Raw genomic sequence first — 20,853 nt, 5'->3', positions numbered from 1 at the left:
AAAGCAAACCTTACCTCTGCTCCCATTATAGCTCCCCCTGACTGGGATTTACCATTTGAATTCATGTTTGATGCTAGTGACTTTGCTATAGGAGCTGTTTTAGGACAGAGGCATGGTAAGCTTGTACATGTTATTTACTATGCCAGTCGTATGTTAAATGATGCCCAAAAGAATTACACAACTACAGAAAAGGAATTATTAGCTGTTGTGTATGTTGTTGATAAGTTTAGGTCATATTTACTTAGTTCTAAGGTTATTATTTATACTGATCATGCTGCTTTGAAGTACCTTCTAACCAAGTAGGACTCTAAACCAAGATTAATCAGATGGGTGTTGCTCCTTCAGGAGTTTGATATTGATATAAAAGACAGGAAAGGGTCAGAAAATCAAGTAGCTAACCATCTCTCCAGAATTGAACCTAAAGCAGGAGTATAACCACCCACAACTGTGACTGAGACATTTCCGGATGAGCAATTGTTCCTCATTCAACAGGCCCCATGGTTTGCAGACATTACAAATTATAAGGCCATGAATTTTATTCCAAGGGAGTACAGTAGGCAACAAGTGAAGAAGCTATTGACTGATGCAAAGTACTACATTTGGGAGGAACCATACCCTTTTAAAAGATGTTCAGATGGTGTCATCCAGAGATGTGTCCCAGATGAAGAAAAATAGCAGATTCTTTAGCACTATCATGGTTCTGAGTATGGAGGCCACTTTGGTGGTGAAAAGACAGCTACAAAGGTCCTTCAGAGCAGGTTTTACTGGTCGACTCTCTTCAGAGACTCAAGAGCATTTGTGAAGCGCTGTGACAGATGTGAAAAAGCCACAAATCTCCCTGCTAACCATGAAATGCCACAGCAGGGGATTCTTGAGGTTGAGTTGTTTGATGTATGCGGTATTGATTTCATGGGACCTTTCCCACCCTCACATTCAAACAACTATATTCTAGTGGTAGTTGATTACGTATCCAAGTGGGTGGAAGCTGTGGCTCTACCCACCAATGATGCCAAGGTGGTAATGAGCTTTTTGGTGTCCCAAGGACACTCATTAGTGATGGAGGAAGTCACTTCTATAACAGACAGCTGGACTCTCTTCTGCAGAGATATGGAGTCTGTCATAAAGTGGCAACCCCCTATCACCCTCAGACAAGTGGACAGGTTGAAGTTTTCAACAGGGAACTCAAGCGTATTCTAGAGAAGACCATCAGTATTTCAAGAAAAGGACTGGTCTAGGAAGCTTTATTATGCTCTTTGGGCATACCGGACAGCTTACAAGACTCCTATTGGCATGTCCCCTTATCAGTTGGTCTATGGCAAAGCCTGTCACTTACCAGTTGAGATGGAGCATAAAGCTTACTGGGCAATCCGATATCTGAATCTTGATTCAAAAGCTATAGGAATCAAACGAATGCTTCAGTTAAATGAGCTTGATGAGTTCAGAAATTTAGCCTATGAAAATGCCAAGCTCTATAAGGAGAGAACCAAGCTACTGCATGACAAGAAGATTGCCATTAGAATCTTTGAGCCCGGACAGAGAGTGCTTCTATATAATTCAAGGCTCAAACTCTTTCCTGGAAAGCTGAAATCCCGGTGGTCAGGACCATTTGTGGTTACCAGAGCTTCACCATATGGTCATGTGGAAATACAGGAAGAGAATTCTGACAGGAAATTTACAGTGAATGGCCAGAAGCTAATGCACTATCTTGGAGGTGAGATTGACCGCCAGAGGTCCACTCATCTGCTGAACTAGCAGAACTAACCGTCAAGCTAGTGACGTTAAAGTAGCGCTTGTCGGGAGGCAACCCGATAAATTCGTATCCTTAGCTATTTTTTGTAGTAGTAGTTTTCTTCCTTATTTAATTTTCACTAAGTTTTTACTGTTTTTCAGATCATGCATCTATCTTAGAACAGGAGCCGGACAAAAAAAAAAAGAAAAAGAAAGTGAGCACCCGACGCGCAAGCGTCGCTAACGCGTACGCGTCAGATGGGTGTGCATGAAAAATAAAAATGAAAAGAGAGTTGCGCGGGAAGGGCGCCAGAATGATGCCTTTTGTATAAACAAGCCCACGCGTACGCGTACCCCACGCATTCACGTCATTCGTGAATTTGGCACTCCACGCGTACGCGTCATCAATCCGTACGCGTGACCTTAAAAATCGACATAAATATGTGTTTGGGCAGAGAGTTGTGCTAGCTTGGGGCTGGAAGTGTGCTAGAAGCGCAAAACTTGTTCACGCGTACGCGTCCCTGACGTGTGCGCGTCATCTGCACAAATGGCCATGCGCACGCGTCGCATGAAATTATTGGTTCGCAAGGCACGCGAACAGAGAGTTGTGCGTGCGTGCGGCTGGCTTCGCACGAATCGCACAAAACCAAGGGCACGCGGACGCGTGCCTGACGCTCACGCGTCATTATGGAAATTTTGCGCCCCACGCATACACGTGCTGTACGCGTACGCGTCGCCTGCGCCGTACAATTACACTAGTTCGCCGCCCAGTTTTAATTTTCTTTCTCTCTCTCCCACTTCTAATTCTCTCTTGTTCTTTCATCCTTTATTCTTCTTTCATCTTACTATTTGTTTTTGTTTTCAGTTCTTCTTTGCTTGAGGACGAGCAAACCTTTAAATTTGGTGTTGACGCTCCCCCTTGGGTTTTTGGTTTATTTTTATGGCACCAAAAGGGAAGTGAATCATCTTCACGAAGGAGCACAACCTGAAGAATAAAATGACTACTAGGATAACTAAGGTAGTTGAGTTCCTTTCATTCTATATTCCTTCCCGCTTTTACTATATTATGTTCCAGTTTTCTACTATTTTTCTTTGTTTGTTGCATGATCCTTTATTAGTTAGAATCCTAGGTCTAGTTTAGTTTTCTCTTAATTGCTTTAATTCTGAAAATATGTCTCATGCATTACTCACTGAGCTTAAACTCAAATTAAAAATACGGAAGTGATGTATTGCATAAGAAAGTGAGTTTATATTGAAGAATAATTTTATTTACTTAGATGTGGTGGTACTTTTTGTGATTGTGAATGCACGACATTAACAGTGCATATTTAAATTTGAATCAAAGAATGTTGATGTACAAGGAACGGGAATTTAGAGAATTATTATGATTTTTCTGAAATTAATGAAAGTTTAATCCTTGAAGCAAAAGAAACAGCAAAAGAAAAATAAAAGCAAGGTCCAAGGCTCTGAGCATCAATGACTAGGGAGGTCAGACATGATTAAAAGCTCAAAGAGTTGTTTCCCTAGTCACATGCTTGTGGTGTTTCTGTGTCAAGTAATCCTTGAGACAAAACATTTAGAGTCGAGATCAATTACAGAGTACGCCAAAGGCTTTGAGCACCACTGTCTGGGAGTAACTGAAAAAAAAATTTATAAAATACTAATAAAAATAATAATATTTAGAACGTAAAGAGTGTTCCCCAGTTAACTACTTGTGGTGTTTCTATGTCAAGTAAAGCTTGAGACAAAATATTTAAAGTCACGGCTAGGCTCAACGTGCAAAGTACCAGAAAAAATTGCTGTGTTCAAGGATTAAATTGAGTTATAAATTATCAGAGAATTCATAATATTATCCAGATTCTAATTCCGAATGACAGTGACATCCTTCTGATTCAAAAGAGAGTGAGATGCCAAAACTATTCAGGATTGCAGTTGTAAACCCCACTATAAGAAGAGACATGAGGTTAACCGATCTCTCATTCTCATGCAAATTCACATCCTAAGCCTATATTATTTATGGTTGCTTGAGGACAAGCAACAATTCAAGTTTGGTGTTTTGATGCGTGAGCATCTTTCCTATCTTTTCCTAGTGAATTTGCACCTAATTTATTGAGTTTAATAAAGAATTAATTATCTTTTAGCCAATATGGATGCTACTTTGAGTCTTTTGCAATTTTGTTTACTTTAGGTAGCATTCAGCTGGATTTAATGGAGATTCTGCAGCACAAGAACCAAAAGAGATAGCAGTAAGGAGTGACGTGTATGCGTGACTGACGTGTGCGCGTGATTTGGAGCTTTCCATAGCAACGCGTGCACGTGACTGACGCGTAAGCGCGATTTGAAGATTTGCTCAGCGACGCGTATGCGTGACTGACGCGTGCGCGTGACACGCGAAGAAGACCATCGACACGTACGCGTGACTGACGCGTACGCGTGACATGCGCCACGTGCAGAAAACGCAGAAAAATGCTGGGGCGATTTCTGGGCTATTTTGACTCAGTTTTCAGCCCAGAAAACACAGATTAGAAGCTGCAGAATGGATAAAACGAGTGGTCTCCACCCATCAACTGAAGACTTGTTTATTAATTCTAATTTAAATTCAAATATTATTTGGAGGAAAAGATATTATTTTAGTTTTAGATAATAGATTAAAAATTAATGAGGATTAGATATAAAAGGGAATTCTAACAGGGTGATTCTAACACAACATTATTCCAATTCTCAATTTACAATCCTTATTTTCACTATGAACCATGAGCAACTAAACCTCCACTGTTAAGGTTAGGAGCTCTGTCTATTTGTATGGATTCATTTTATTGCTTTTCCTATGTTAATTCATGTTTGGATTTACAACTTAAGAATTGTTTTCGCTCTTTATCTTATGAATTTAGGTAGAACAGAAGTATGACCCTCTTTCTACTTGAGTTCTTGTATAACTTGGAAAAGCTCTTTACTTGAACAACAGCTTGAAAACATACTCTCCTAAATTTTAATTATCTGGATTTTAACAGGATACGTGACATATAATCCTTTTATTTTTGGGTGATTAGAGTTTTTGTGGCATATAAACTGAAACTTGATCATCACCCTCTAATTGGAATTAATTGACCAAGGAATTGGCAGTTAATGAATTTTAGAGGAGACTAGAAAGGTCTAAGGAATTAGGGTCTAGTAACACATAGTTTGCCAAAAATTAAATCCTACATGATTATAATAGTTAGTAAGAAAATTTAATCCGGAAAAATAGATAACTCTGAAACCTTAATTGCCGTCTCCATACTTTACTCCCAATCCATTTACATTACTATTTTAATTTTTGTACGATTGTTTAATGCTCTTTGAATATTCAAACACTCTTTTCTGTTTGTCTAACTAAGCCAATCAATCAATCATTGTTGCTATGTCCTTCAATCCTCGTGGGATCGACCCTCACTCACCTGAGGTATTACTTGGTACGACCCGGTGCACTTGCCGGTTAGTTTGTGGACTTTAAATTTCGTACCAGTTATTGCAATTAAATGAGTTGGATGAGTTTAGACTGGAAGCCTATGAAAATGCTAAGATATACAAGGAAAAAGCTAAGAGATGACATGACAAAAGGATCTCAAAGAAGGAGTTCAAACCAGGACAGCAAGTACTCTTGTATAACTCCAGACTCAAAGTTTTCCCTGGCAAACTCAAGTCTAAATAGACTGGCCCCTACTTGGTGACAAAGGTTCTTCCTTATGGAAGCCTAGAATTGCTAGATGAAGCAACACAGAACAATTTCACAGCAAATGGGCACAGGGCAAAGCATTATTTGGGAGGCCATTGGGACAAAGAGAAGGAGATTCAGAAATTAAGCTGAGCAAGAATGAAAGATGTCAAGCTAGTGACATTAAAAGAGCGCTTGTTGGGAGGCAACCCAACCAAAGGTAGTTTTCTTTTCTTAACTGTTTCAATAAGAGGATTAGATAGTTTTATCTGTATTGCAAGGAGCTAAGTTTAGTGTTACACACCAAAACAATTTAAGGGTGAATGCAAGAGGCTAAGGTTGGTGTTCCACCAAAAATCTCATTTAAAAAGACATTTTAACCCTTTGCACAAATGGTTACTAACTCCAAGCAATCAGGAAAACCACTGAGCCACTGTCTATTTTCTAGTTTTTAGCTTCATTACTTTCAACAAAAACATAAGGTTTCATGTAACTGATGCATCATAGACAGTAGCAAGGGACTAAGTTTGGTGTTCCCCCACCAAAGTAAGTTCAAGAAACTACAATAGTTCATGCATGCTAACCATTCGCCTAAGTGCTTGGAAAAATAAGAAACTTCTGATAATTATACAGAAAATACACTCAGCCTCTTAAAAGAAAAATTAGCAAAGGAAATGCAAAAGTAAAGGATGATGATGACAAAAGGAAAGCTGCAAGACACTCCTGAGAGGTAGTATTGTCAAAAAATTCACTTTGTTTCGAAATGTTCTGAATGAGAAGTTGCTGTTTGCCTTGATGTTTAGTTCAAATAATGCAAATTTTGATGTCTGCACTAGTTTAAATGCTTGTCTTCATCCTCATCTGCATTAAGTCCATGTCTTGTTTTCCTTTTTGCATCAATAAGAGAAAATGCTTGAAATAGAAAGTGATTGTTCAATGTGGTAGGAATTAGAATAAAGTTTGTGGTGGTAATTTCTTGATTGGATGATAGGCTCAATAATAAAAGCTGCATAATAGAGTGTTCTATGTAGTGTGAACTTAGTTGCTGTCATAAAACCTTTTATTATTAAACATCCCTGGAAAATGAAGCAGAGTAAGAAAGAAAAAAAAAAGAAAAGCCAAGAATTGGCGAAGAAACAAATAATAAGGCTAGACACCAATAGCTTGGACCTTAGGACATATGTCTATGGTGCTTTTTGTACTAGGATATGCTTGGACAATTAGGTTCTGAGGAGTCTTTTAAAACTTCATAACTTGGACTAACTAATCCGGGATTACCAACCGAAAGTCCATTATCAAGAGTAACCTAGTTACGAAGCATTTAGTGATCCAAAGAGATGCTGGGCATCAATTTTCCTAAGAAAAATTATGAGCCAAATGTCTGTAGTAAAGAAGTGTTGAGCAAAATTAAGCCAAAAGGCTGCTGCAACACTTGACACTGAGTTATCATTGAGAAATAAGCTTTCTAAGCAAAAGAAAAAAGAAAAAAACCAAAAAGGGCTCAATCAAAGAGCAAGGCATTATGACAGCAACTCTAGTGAATCCTCAAAGAAACATTTCTTATCTATCAGCAAAGAATAAGTGAGCTGCATTTTTGTCTGCATGAAACCCCATAGTTCAAATTCTATTATCTGCTAAATAAGGACTTATATACTTCTCTGTTTCACTTCATTTCTTCTCATGTTTAGTGCTTGCTTGGGGACAAGCAAGATCTAAGTTTGGTGTTGTGATGATAAGTCATCTTATGCTGGTTTTACAAGCATTTTTCATTAGTTTCATTAGCTTTTATGCACTTTCTTGCACAATAAGTAAGTGATTGGAGTGGATTTTTATGATTATGTTGAATCAATCAAACATCATTTATTTTACACAAAATCATAGGTTTTATGCTAGAATTAATTGATTTTATAAATGATGCAAGACCTTGTGATTTTCGTGAGACTTTGATGTATATCTTTGGTCGATGATAGGAAAAAAGATAAAGGAAAAGCAGAAAGCACAAATTAAGCCCAAACAGAGGAAAGAAGAACTTTGGGACACACTTTGAAGTTTTAGCACGCTTTGGACCTTAGGCCACGCTTTCAAAAGCGTGGCCCATGATAGTAAAGCGTTGCGTTCACAAGAGAACCAACCAAATCAAGGCATGAGCATTCAAGCAAGTGAACGCTACGTTCACTATAGTGAACATTTTCGAGCGCTCAATCAAGATGAACCAAATAGTGCAACAAAACAACAAGGGTGGCGCTCAAAAGTCCCAACGTAGCATTCACTTTTGGCAACGTTTTCGTGACCTTTAAACCAAAGGATGCTGGGCTCAAAGCAAAACAAGGGGTAGCGTTCAAAGAAGTGAACGCCACGCTCACTATCTCCACCTTTTTTGTGGATTGCTACCAAGGAGCCAAACTCGCGCACCAAGACATGCCAGGAAGTAGCGTTCAAAAGTTTGAACGCCAAGTTCACTTTTGTTAACTTTGTCATGCTCGAAGAGGGAACCAACGCACCAAGGAGGCAGCGTTCACATTTGGACCGTGACGTTCAAATAATGAACGCTAGGGGAGGTCCAATGCACAGAAGGAGCACCAATTTGGCACAAAAGTGAACGCCAAGTTCACAAAACCAAATGGAACGCTCCACTGGAGCATGCCTCCAACCCAATTTCAATCAAGTGCCCTCTTGGATCCATTCTTCACAAATCAAAAGGCCCACTCCAAAGCTTTGAAGACCAAAATAGAAAGTGTATATATAGGAGTTAATTTTATTTGTAAAGGACCTTTAGCTCATTTTTAGCTTTTCACTTTTGAATTTTTATTGGGAATTTGGGAATTGGGATTAGATCTAATTTGCTTTCTGTTTTCATTTTCTTTCTTCTACAACTTCTACTTTCTGTTTTGGGTTTTGAATTGAGATTGAAGAACTCCATTGAATTTCTTGATCTGAGAATCATCTTTGCTTTTCTTTTATATAGTTCTGAGAATTGGAGAATTGGATCTGAATTTCCTTTGTTGTTTTCATTTTCATTTCTTCTGCAATTTCTTTTCTGATTGGTCAAGGAAGGAATTGAGATCTAGATCTGCTTTCTAATCTCATTTTTCTTCTTTGATCTTCAATTTCTCTTTTAGAATTTCATAATTAAGCTAAATTTTCTTGATGTTTGTTTCTTCAAGCACTTTTCCATTTCTTTTTGGCTACTGAGTTGAATCTCTTCATCTCATAGCTCTCTGATTTACTTTAGCTTACATTTTCTAGTTCAATCCTGAATCCAAGTACCCAAATCCCTTTGTTCTTCAAGCAATTAACATTTCTCAGCAATTTAGATTCAGTAATTTACATTTCTTGCAGTTTAAGTTTCTGCAGTTTACTTTTCTTGCAATTTAAGTTTCAGCTCTTTTACTTTTTTGCACTTCAAGTTTCTGCAATTTACCTCTTCTGCACTTTACTTTTCTGCCCAATTTACCTTCTACACTTTTATTTTCTTGGAATTTAGCTTCTGTTAATCAAAATCACTCAAATCATTAAATATTCGCTTAACTAAATTCATCACCTAACTAAAATTGCTCAATCCATCAATCTCTGGGGGATCGACCTTACTCTTGTGAGTTATTACTACTTGATGCGACCCGGTACACTTGCCGGTGAGTTTGTGCGGAACCATTTTTCCCTCATCAGCAGCACAATACTGTTCCCATAGAGATCTGGATTGGGGGCAGTGTATGAGCGAAGCACTCTTCTAGGTTGTTCATTCTCATTTGGATATGCCACATTGGCATTAACAACACGATTATGATCCATAGTGGACTCTGTAGCTTCCTTTTCAAAGGCCTCACTTAGATTTTCACTAGCCTTGTAAAGTCTAGCTTGTTGCAAGCATCGCCTCAAAGTCCTTTCAGGTTCAGGATCAAATCTGTAGGAGGTTCCTTGTCCCTGTTCCTTCTCATAAACAAACAGAAAACAAGAAAAGTGGGATTCCCTACGTCAGAGTGTAGAGAATTCCCAGTGAGGTAACTTATGTAGACAAATAAAATAAAACACCAAATAATTAAAGCAAAGAAATTTTCGAAAATTGCAATTAAGAGTAAGCTAAAAAAACTGAAATTTATAAAGAAAAATTAAACAAGAAAATTAAAATAAAATTAACTAGGTAACACCAAACTTAATTTCAGAAATTAATGGAAAATAGTAGCACAAATTTTTGAAAATTATAGAGCAAAATAAAATAAAATTAAAGCTAAAAACTTGTTGCGAAATTTATAACCCACAAACTAACCGGGAAGTGCACCGGGTCGTACTGGTGCACAGATTCCCACATTCCGCACAACTGAACCAGTAAGTGCACTGGGTTGTCCAAGTAATACCTAAGGTGAGTCAGGGTTGATCCCACGAGGATTGTCGGCTTGGATCAAATAGTGGTTATCTTGTAAATCCTAGTTAGGCAGATAGAAAATTTGTTTAGTTGTTTAGGCGCATAAAAGTAAAATAAAGATGATGTTACTCAGTGGTTGTGAATCTAATGATAAGAAGATAGTTAAAGCTTTGAAGATGCTTTGTTCTTCTGCATCAATCCTTTCTTACTATCTACTCCAACTGTGAATGATTTCTTCTATAGCAGGCTGCATGTGATCAACACCGGTTTGAGCGGCCGCTAATCTTCTTCTAGGTTGAACACTAGGTGTAGTGCGCATCCAGTCTGAATGAGAGTGAAGCTCCTGCAGTTCATCCCCTTGGTGATCCTACTCAAAATGCCACAGACAAGGTCGAATCTTCCGGATCAAAGAATGCTGCGGCTTGATTCTAGCCTTTACCACAAAGACCCTAATCTCCCTATACCTCGGCTGAACTAATGTCTCGAGAAGTCCCCAATGAAGTCGTGGATTAGCCGTCTAAGAGACGTTTCCTCAAGCTAGTGGCTCATTGATATCCGATGAAGATGCTCGTTGAACCCATGTAAAATAGAGATAACTTGTGACGGTTCAACTCATTCATAAGGTTTAAGAATGAAGATACATCTTAGGAGAGAATCAAACATAAATTTAAATAGAATAGTAGTACTTTTATTAATCCATAAAACTCAGCAGAGCTCCTAACCATAACCTAGGAGGTTTAGTGGGTCATACTGTACATAATGGTGTTCGAAAATGTGATATACTGGAGAGAGATCCTAAACATGGTTGATCTTCTCCTATATACACTAATCTAATAACTAAGGATTATAGAAATTTGATAGGCTTAGGCTTGTAGTGCGAAAATCCACTTTTGGGGCCCACTTGGTGAGTGTTTAGGCTGAGCTAAGGGTGTCTCCACGTGCTAGTAGTGCTCTTGGGCATTGAACGCTGGCTAGGGGCCCCCTTTTGGGCGTTGGACGCTGGCAACCTTGGTAAACGCCATTTTTAGGGTTTATCTTGTGCTTAATTTAGGGGATTTTATGACCTTTTACCCACTTTTATTCAATAAAATAGCATGATTTCATGATTGTCTCCTAATTTATGCTTAAGTTTGAAAACATGCTTTTTAGGCCCTTAATTGGTTAATTTTAATTCACCTTTGATTCCACTAGATGCCTTGATGTGTGTGTTAGTGATTTCAGGTTGAAAAGGCTAGGAATGGATCAAAGTAATGAAGAGAAAAGCATGCAAACTGGAGAAATCATGGAAAATCAAGGATTGGGAGAAATTCACTCCACGCGCACGCGCAGCAGACGCACACATGTGAAACGATCAGGTCGCATGGCGACGCGTACGCGTACATGACGCGTACGTGTCGGTGTTCGCACATGACCCAATTAAAGTGAATCCGCTGGGGGCGATTTCTGGGCTTCTTAGGCCCAAATCCAACTCATTTCTGAGGCTATTTAAGGTAGAATTCAAAGGGGAGTCAACACCTTACAAATTAGTAACCAATTAGTTTAGTTTAGTTGAGATTTGGAGGGAAAGTTAGTTTCTAGAGAGAGAAGCTCTCTGTTCTCTCTAGAATTAGGATTAGGTTAGATCTAGATTAGAATTTCTTAGATCTAGGTTAATTTCATGCTTTGATATGCTTTTCCTTTGCAATTTATTCTTCTTCTACCTTTTCTCTCTCTAGTTTAGGATTTAATTCTTGTAATTCTCTACTTTTATGTTGATGTACTTTTGTTTCTTTTATTTTCATTTTAATGAAATTCATGTTTTGATTTCCTTTATTGTTGATTTGCTTTAATTCCTTTTATGCATTCCAAGTGTTTGATGAAATGCTTGGTTGGATTTTAGTATAGATTTTTCTCTTCTTGGCTTTGGTATAGTAATTAGTGACTCTTGAGTTATCTAATGCCTTTGTTGATTGATGTTTAGAAGTTTCTAGTTGAGGAATCAAATTGATTTGTCCACTTGACTTTCCTCTATGATTAGAGGTTAACTAAGTGGGATCAATAGACAATTGTGGTCACAATTGAGGAGGATAACTAGGATAGGACTTCCAATTCTCATACCTTGCCAAGAGCTTTGTTAGTTGTTAGTTTATTTCCTTTGCCATTTATACTTCTTGACTATTATCTCAAAAATCCCAAAACATACCTCATAGCCAATAACAAGAACACTTTATTGTAATTCCTAGGGAGAACGACCCGAGGTTTGAATACTTCGGTTATTTTTATAGGGGTTTGTTACTTGTTATAACCAAATGTTTGTATGAAAGGATTATTTGTTGATTTAGAAACTATACTTGCAACGAGAATTCATTTGTGAAATTCTGAACCATCAAAAATCCACTCATCAAAATGGCACCATTGCCGAGGAATTGCAATGGTGTTATGTTATTGGTTATTGTATATATGTGAATATTGTGAGTAGCTTGATTTTTGGATTGCTTGTTAGTTTTTGCTAGTTTTAGGATTTTGTTTCACTTTTTCTTATTAGCTTTTGTTTCTATTTTCTCTTTTCAATATGAATTCTCACTTTGGCTATGAGTTTGGTTCTAACTATGTTGTAGGAAATGGAAGCTTTAACGAGAATGTGCATCAAAGATGGGACAATCAAATGTGGGAGGAGCCATATGCATATGATCAATCCTATTGGCAACAACCCCCACCAATGCACTATGAACAAGAGCCATTCTATGATGCATATCAATCCAATAGCTATAGTGAATCTCCTTGTGATTTTCAAGAACCACCACCATATGCCTATGAGCCATATCCTCAACATAATCCTCAACCACGTTCACAAGCCTCTTTTCACCAACCACCTCCATATGATCCTAACCCATATCCACCATACCAACCACCTTTTGAGCCATATGAGCCACATATAGAACCACCACCATTCCAACATCAATACTTCCAAGAACCACCTCCTCTATAAAATGACCAAGATGAGCCACCTCCAATATACCCTAATTTTCAACGACAAGATGAATTCTACTCTCCACCATAACCCTCCATGGAAGAGTATCCATGTCAATCAATCCAAGAGCAATATGATCTTACTTATGTTAGCAATTTGGAACAAGAATCAAAGGATTACCTCAAGGAAATAATGGATCGGCTTCAAGCAACCATCTATCAAATGTTAGATGCATGGGACTCATACCACATGCTCACGGATGATTGCGGGAGAGCAACCGAAGAGGGTAGTTTGAAGGGGATTGTAGAATCTCAACTTGAGAACAATGGGTTGGAGTGTGTTGAGCAACAAGAAGAACAAATGGAGAACACGAAACCATCACATCCTTACTATGATGAACCACCTTCCTATTATGAACCCCTCCCCCAAGACAATGAGCCCTCTCATCCACCCTAACCTCCAATGGATGACATCCTTGGTGTTCTTCTTCAAGGGCAAGATGAGATGAAAAGGGATGTACAATAATTCATGGCCGCCTTGGATGAGATGGTAAACTGGTTAGTATCCTAATGCTTGAACACTCAAGGAACTCCCATGGCTACATGTGAAGAATCCAAGGAAGAGTATAGCATGAAGGAGAGATTGGATGATAAGGGAAGTTTCTTTGTGTTAGAATAATTGGAGGAAGCTACCATTATTGAAGAAAAGAAAGAAGTGGTTGAAGACTTAGGAGATGCGGAACCTCCATGGGAACATAGAGTTGAAGAAAACCCCTCCAAGAAGATTGAATTTGATGCTAAGGGGGAATGTGCACAACCTCCAAGGCATATTCCTTATGAAGAATTGGACGGGATAGATCAAGAATTGAGTTCCCTTAGTGATGAAGATCAAGCATCAAGTCTTAGTGGTGAAGAATCCTTTGAGCATGAAAAACCTTCTCCCGATGGATTTGAAAGCGTTGTGGAGGTACATTTTTTGCACCCTCCCAATTATGACTTGAGTAAGGGAAAAGGCTTAGATAAAATTGTTGAACAAAGGATTACATTTGAGAAAACTTGTGAAGAGGTGGAAGTCCTTAGAAAGAGAAGGACAGAAGTTGGATATGCTTTGTCAAGACCCTTGGAAGCGTCTTTGCCTATGTTGCCATCTACCCCTTCATTTGAGTGGGTGAAATTCATTTCTATTAGCTTTATTGTTCCACTTGAGTATGGTTTGCTTGAAATGGATGGCCAACTTAGGGAACTTTATGGGATGAAGCGCAAGCAAAAAAGGTTTTGCGGTTGGCGTTGCAAATCAAGGCTCATTAGGGTTGATACATCAAACATGAAATATAAAGGTTGGAGTAGTGCTCAACTAGATGGGTCTAGGAGGATTGTTGGTCACTTTCTTGAGAATTCACCTTACTTGCCACTCGGATGGACCAATGATGATCAATTCAATGACGGGGGTGAAAATAGAGTGTGGGATCCCGGATTACATGAAAAGGATCAAATTTGGAAGCTCCATGATGACAAGTCATCTTATGCTAGTTTTACAAGCATTTTTCACTTGTTTCATTAGGTTTTATGCGCTTTCTTGCACAATAAGTAAGTAACTCGAGTGGATTTTCATGATTATTTTTAATCAATCAAACATCATTTATTTTACACAAAATCATAGGGTTTATGCTAGAATTAATTAATTTTATGAATGATGCAAAGACCTTGTGAATTTGGTGAGACTTTGATTGCTTGTTTGGTTGCTTATAGGTGAAGAAATGAAGAAAGGAGGAGGCAAAACAGTAAAGTGTTACGTTAGGAAAGAGAACGCCACGCTTTGGAACACAAACAGCTAGCGTTCACTTCTCTAATGAGCGTGGCACTCACTTTTCCAACATTTTCATGACTTGCAAGCTTGGGTGAGGAAGCTCGTGCCAAATACACCAAAGAAGAAAAGGGTAGCGCTCAAAATTAGAGCGTGGCGCTCACTTTTTCAACGATTTCCGGGGTTTTGAGATGGGAGGCAAGGCATGTACCATCCGCTCCATCCGCTCGATTTCCGGGGTTTTGAGATGGGAGGCAAGGCTTGTGCCATCCGGTCACTAAGGCACGCTCAAATAAGGAGCATAGCGCTCAGTAAAGGAGCACCAAATGGTGCTGCACTCAAAGAAGCCAAGGGAGAGCGCTCAATGAGTGAGCGCAATGCTCAAAAAGAGAGTGCTAGAGGAAAACATGTGCACCAAAATTGGCACGCCTAGGCTAATGAACGTAGTGCTCAAATTGTGAACTGAGCGCTCCACTGGGAGGGGACCCAAGCCACCAAGCACCTCAAACCCACTTTCATTCAAGGCCAAATCAAAAAGCCCACTCCAAGTTTTGATGACTGAAAATAGAAACTGTATAAATACGAGCAATTTTGATTTGAGAAGGACTTTTACTTCACATTTTGTTTTACTTTTACTTTTGGCTCTCTTTTAATTTTCTTTTGAATTTGGGGGAATTGGGATTAGATCTAAGTTTTCTTTCTATTTGTTCTTCTTCTGCAACTTCTATTCTATTTTCTGGTTTCGGATTTTGGATTCAGATTGAAGAACACCACTGAGTTTCTTCATCTGAGAATCATCTTTTACTTTTCCTGTTTATAGTTCTAAGTATTGGAGATTGGATCTCAATCTTCTTCTCTGTTTTCATTTTATTTCTTCTGCAATTTCTTCCTTTCTGTTTTTGTCAAGAGAGTAATTGAGATCTAGATTTATTTTCTGTTTGGGTTACATCACTGAATTTGTCAATTTCTCTTTAGGATTTCATAGTAGAGCTAAACTTTCTTGCTTTTGATTCTTCTGCAAATTTTTTATTTCTGTTTCGGTACTGAGATCCAGATCTAAATCTCTTCATCTCATAGTTCTCTTATTTACTTCAATTTATATTTTCCAGCTCAATTTTTAATCCCAGTACCCAAATCTCTTTAGTCTTAATGCAATTTAAGTTTCTTGTCAATTTAGATTCAGCAATATAAATTTCTTGCACTTTAAGTTTCAGTTATTTACATTTCTTGCAATTTAAGTTTCAGCTCTTTTACTTTCTTGCACTTTAAGTTTCTGCAATTTAATTCTTCTGCACTTTAAGATTTTGTAAATGTACCTTCTCCCTTTTATTTTCTTGCACTTTTACTTCTGTTAATCAAGTTTCACTCAAATCATCAAATATTCGCTTAACTAAATTCATCACCTAACTAAAGTTGCTCAATCCATCAATCCCTATGGGATCGACCTCACTCCTGTGAGTTATTACTACTTGATGCGACCCGGTACACTTGCCGGTGAGTTTGTGTGGAATCGTTTTTCCCTCATCAAGTTTTTGGTGCCATTGCCAAGGATTGATTTAGATCGACAATGATTAAGTGGGTGAGAAGTCTAGATTAAGCATTTTCTTTGTTTTTGTCCTTTTAATTTTTTATTTTCTGCTGAAACCAAGGTGTTTGTGTTATTATCTCACTAAGAAATTCTTCTCTGTGACATGAATTTCAATTTTCCTTGGTAATGTGTTTTACAAAATTTAAATGAAGTTCAACTCATCTTGTGATCAAACAAATTTTATGGGATATTACCCACCACCACCAATTGACTATTCTAATGGTGGCTGGGAATATCACCAAGAAAATACAAATTCTGAGCACTCCAATCAATGGAGATATGCTTCAGAACCACAACATGAGCAGGAGAATCATATAGGATATTTCCTACCACGACAAAATGATTCAAGTCATTATACTAATGGTGGATGGGAGTACCAACAAGGAATGAAAGAGTATGAACACCTCCCAGAGCCACAAGATGACTCGTACTGCTATAACAGCCACTCATATTATGACTGGGAGGGGCAAAATCAAAGGGATCTTGATGATACATACTTTGTTCATCAAGAAACATCATCACTGGAGTGTGCTTTCAATAAATTCATGCAAAATTGTCCACCAATGCCACAAGATGATCCATACTATGATGAATTCAACAATTCTTTAAGTTGTGCTTGCGAGGATCAAAATTAGAGAGCACCCAATGTGTCATACTCCATTAATCAAGAGCAATCATCACTTGAGCAAACCTTCAATTTATTCATGCTAAGTTGTCCAACCTCACTTCCCAGTTTTTCACTTGAAAATTTTTCATCACCTGATTTTGCCTCAACACAAAGCTTCCCTCAAGATCCATAAAACTCATTTCACTAACCACAAAATTCATTCCACTACACAGAAAACTCATTTCAACAGTCACGAAACTCATTTCATGACTCACAAGATTCAGTCCATACCACTCAAAACAATCTCACCACAACACCTCCATATCCACAAAATTTTTCTCAACCTTCATCTTTTGTGCTAGTGTCTGAGGATCCCCTTCAAAAGTCCAGGGAATTGTTGGAAAGGAAAGAACAATCCTGGAGAGAATAAGAAATCCTTCTTCAAAAGATGGATGAGCACTTGGAGAAAATAAGGAAACACTCAGAACTGCTAAGCAAGAAAGATGAAGACCAATTGGTGGATGTAAAGTAAGAAGTAGAAGAGCAAGATGAAGAGGCCTCTGTGTCAAGTGAATTTTCAGTGAAGAAGGAAGAGGTGGTAGAAGTATTTGACCCTGAAGCTGCATATCCACAGAAGCCACTTGAGATGACAAAGGAACATGAAAACTCACAACCTCCATAAACTCCCTTGAACCAAAAACTCTCAACACTTGAACCTGTGATTAAAAGATATGAAGAGGAGATGAAGAAATCTTGGGAAGAACAACAAACCTCCTCCATGAAGATGCTATTAAGTCAAATATTGAGTGCAAAGGAGGAAGTGGAAGAACAAGAAAGTGAAAAATTCAATCAAGAGAATTCACACTCAAGTGAAGCAGAGAAGTACATAGAAGAAGGGCTCATTAAACCACCAATTCAAAAGGCTTTTGATGAAGATAATGCTCTAACCATCACACAACCACCAAGTATTGATACCCAAGAAGTGAAGGTAATTAACAAGGGCACCAATCTTACCCCTGATCCAGCAAGCAAGTTCAATCCAGCAAATAACAAAAGGAAGCTTGCTGAGGAGAGACCAATACAGGGGACATGGTGCACGAAATTGTGATTCACACTTTTCACAACTTCGCACAACTAACCAGCAAGTATAGCTTCTAAACGAACAAAAGTCCTTTCATACAAACATTTTGGTTGTCACAAGTAACAAACCCCTAAATAAATTGATAACCAAAGTATTCAAACCTCGGGTCGTCTTCTCAAGGAACTGCAGGGAAGTATGTTCTTATTATTGGTTATGGAGATTGTAAATTGGGGTTTTGAGAATGAGGAGCGAATGGTTTAATTAGCAATTAAAGTAAATGAAGAACAAGTAATTTAAATGGCAAGTAAAATAAATAAATAACTGTAAATAAACTTTTAGCAAGGTATGAGAAATTAGAGGTCCTATCCTAGTTATCCTTATCAATGATGATGAGAATTGAATCTTAATTCCACTTTGTTAACCTTTACTAAGATAAAGGAAGGTCAAGGGATTAATTGGTTTGATCTTTGAATCCTATTTATTTCCTAAGAAAAGATTGGGATTATTGAAGTTCAGTTTAATTAACAAAGATAACAATTATCAATCATGTTTGAGTTTGATAACTCCTGAGTTACTGATTTCTTAACCAAGACCAAAAAGGAGAAAAGTAAATCTACTGGAATAAAAATGTCTTCAGATGAGAATAACAATAATGTAAATAAGAGAAAAGCAATAATAAACTGAAATACCTCAAATAACATTAATTCAAAAGAGTAATCTGTAACATGGAAGAATTCATAAATTAAATTGCAAAAGTAAATAAAAAGGAATATTGAACTTGATAAAGAGATAATCTGGAAAGCGAATAAAATCCTAATTCTAAATCCTAATCCTAAAGAGAGAAGAGAGAGGAGAGAATCTCCCTCTCAAAACTAAATCTAAATCATGAAAACAAACTAAAAGTGGAGTCTCTCTTTTAACAGATGCATTTCCTCACTTCATAACCTCTGGTCTATGCCTTCTGGACTTGGATTTGGGCCAAAAAGGGCTTCAAAATTTGCTGGGAGCATTTTCTGCAATTTTTGGTGCGTGGCCTCTGTCACGCGTCCGCGTGAGTCATGCGGTCGCATCATTCGGAGTGTTCCATGTCACGCGGTCGCGTCAGTCATGCGACTGTGTCACATGTGTTCTTCTTAAGGCGCGCGGTCGCGTCAGTCATGCAGCCGCGTCCCTGCTTCTTCGCGATTGGCATGCGTTCGCGTCATCCATGCGATCGTGTCGATGCCAGTTTCTTCAAAAACTCCATTTTATGCTTTCCTTCCATTTTTGTATGTTTCCTTTCCATCCTTTAAGTCATTCCTGCCTTAGAAGATCTGAAACTACTCAACACACTAATCACGGCATCGAATGGAAATAAAGGTGATTAAAATAATTAATTTTAAAGCATAGGAAACATGTTTTTCACATACATCACATAATAAGTGGGTGAAGGATTGAATAAATCACTCAAACTAAGCACAAAATATATCATAAAATATGGGTTTATCAACCTCCCCACACTTAAACAATAGCATGTCCTCATGCTAAGTCCAAGAGTAATGTTAGGTTGAAGTGGTGGAATGTCATGCAATGCAATCTAATCTTAATGCAACTACCTAAACGAATGATGCATCATGCAATTCTTATTTTTGTTCACTTGTATATAAAGCATGCATGTAGTTGAATTAATTCACATTCTCAAGGAGTCATATATATAGCCAAACCTTAGATAATGAAAAAGCACTTTTACAGTTGAGATGGGAGAGAAAAACATTTTATAAACTTGCAAGACAATTAATAATTCAAACAGTGATATATGTTAATGAGCTATTGAACCCTCACTGGATTTTGTGTTTACTCTCTAACCACTCAGTGTTTATTGGGTTAATCACTCTATTCTTCTTTTTTATTCTTACTTTCTATAACTTTGTTCTTCATCTAACCAATCAACAATTATAGAATACAGACATACAAAAGTCATGAGGTCTTTAATTAAGGTTGTAATGGGGCCAAGGTAAAGGTAAGGGTATATGTATAAGGCTAAGTGAGCTAATAAGTGAATCCTTAATTAGTCTAAGATCTCACCTAACATACATACTTTGTAAAGCAAAGCTTCTTTACCTATTTTCCCATATTTTCCCACTTTTGATGTTACATGCTCATGCCTTAATGTTTATTATTTCTATCCCATGTGCATTGCTTTATTTCACATTTGGAGAATTCTTTTGTGACCCCTTTATTCAACTATTGAAAAATAACACATTTTTTTAATGCACATGGTAATTCAATTATTTTGATTTTACATGAGCATGCTTCCCAAAACTTTTATTTTGAATTATTTTATTCTTTTCAACTTTTCTACCTTTTGTTTTTATAGGTAGGCTATTTTGGGGTAAGTGAGCTAAAATCACTTGTATATAAAGCTTTGCTTCCATTTTTGTATGTTTCCTTTTCATCCTTTAAGTCATTCCTACCTTAGAAGATCTGAAGCTACTCAACACACTAATCACGGCATCGAATGGAAATAAAGGTGATTATAATAATTAATTTTAAAGCGTAGGAAACATTTTTTTTTGACATACATCACATAATAAGTGGGTGAAGGATTGAATAAATCACTCAAACTAAGCACAAAATATATCATAAAATATGGGTTTATCAACCTCCCCACACTTAAATAATAGCATGTCCTCATGCTAAGTCCAAGAGTAATGTTAGGTTGAAGTGGTGGAATGTCATGCAATGCAATCTAATCTAAATGCAACTACCTAAATGAATGATGCATCATGCAATTCTTATTTTTGTTCACTTGTATATAAAGCTTGCATGTAGTTGAATTAATTCACATTCTCAAGGAGTCATATATATATATATAGCCAAACTATAGATAATGATAAAGCACTTTTACAGTTGAGATGGGTGAGAAAAACATTTTATAAACTTGCAAGACAATTAATAATTCAAACAGAGATATATGTTAATGAGCTATTGAACCCTCACTGGATTTTGTGTTTACTCTCTAATCACTTAGTGTTTATTGGGTTAATCACTCCATTCTTCTTT

The sequence above is a fragment of the Arachis ipaensis genome, chromosome B01 (assembly GCF_000816755.2).
Source record: "Arachis ipaensis cultivar K30076 chromosome B01, Araip1.1, whole genome shotgun sequence".
Lineage (NCBI taxonomy): Eukaryota > Viridiplantae > Streptophyta > Magnoliopsida > Fabales > Fabaceae > Arachis > Arachis ipaensis.
This window is presented reverse-complemented; position numbering follows the sequence as displayed.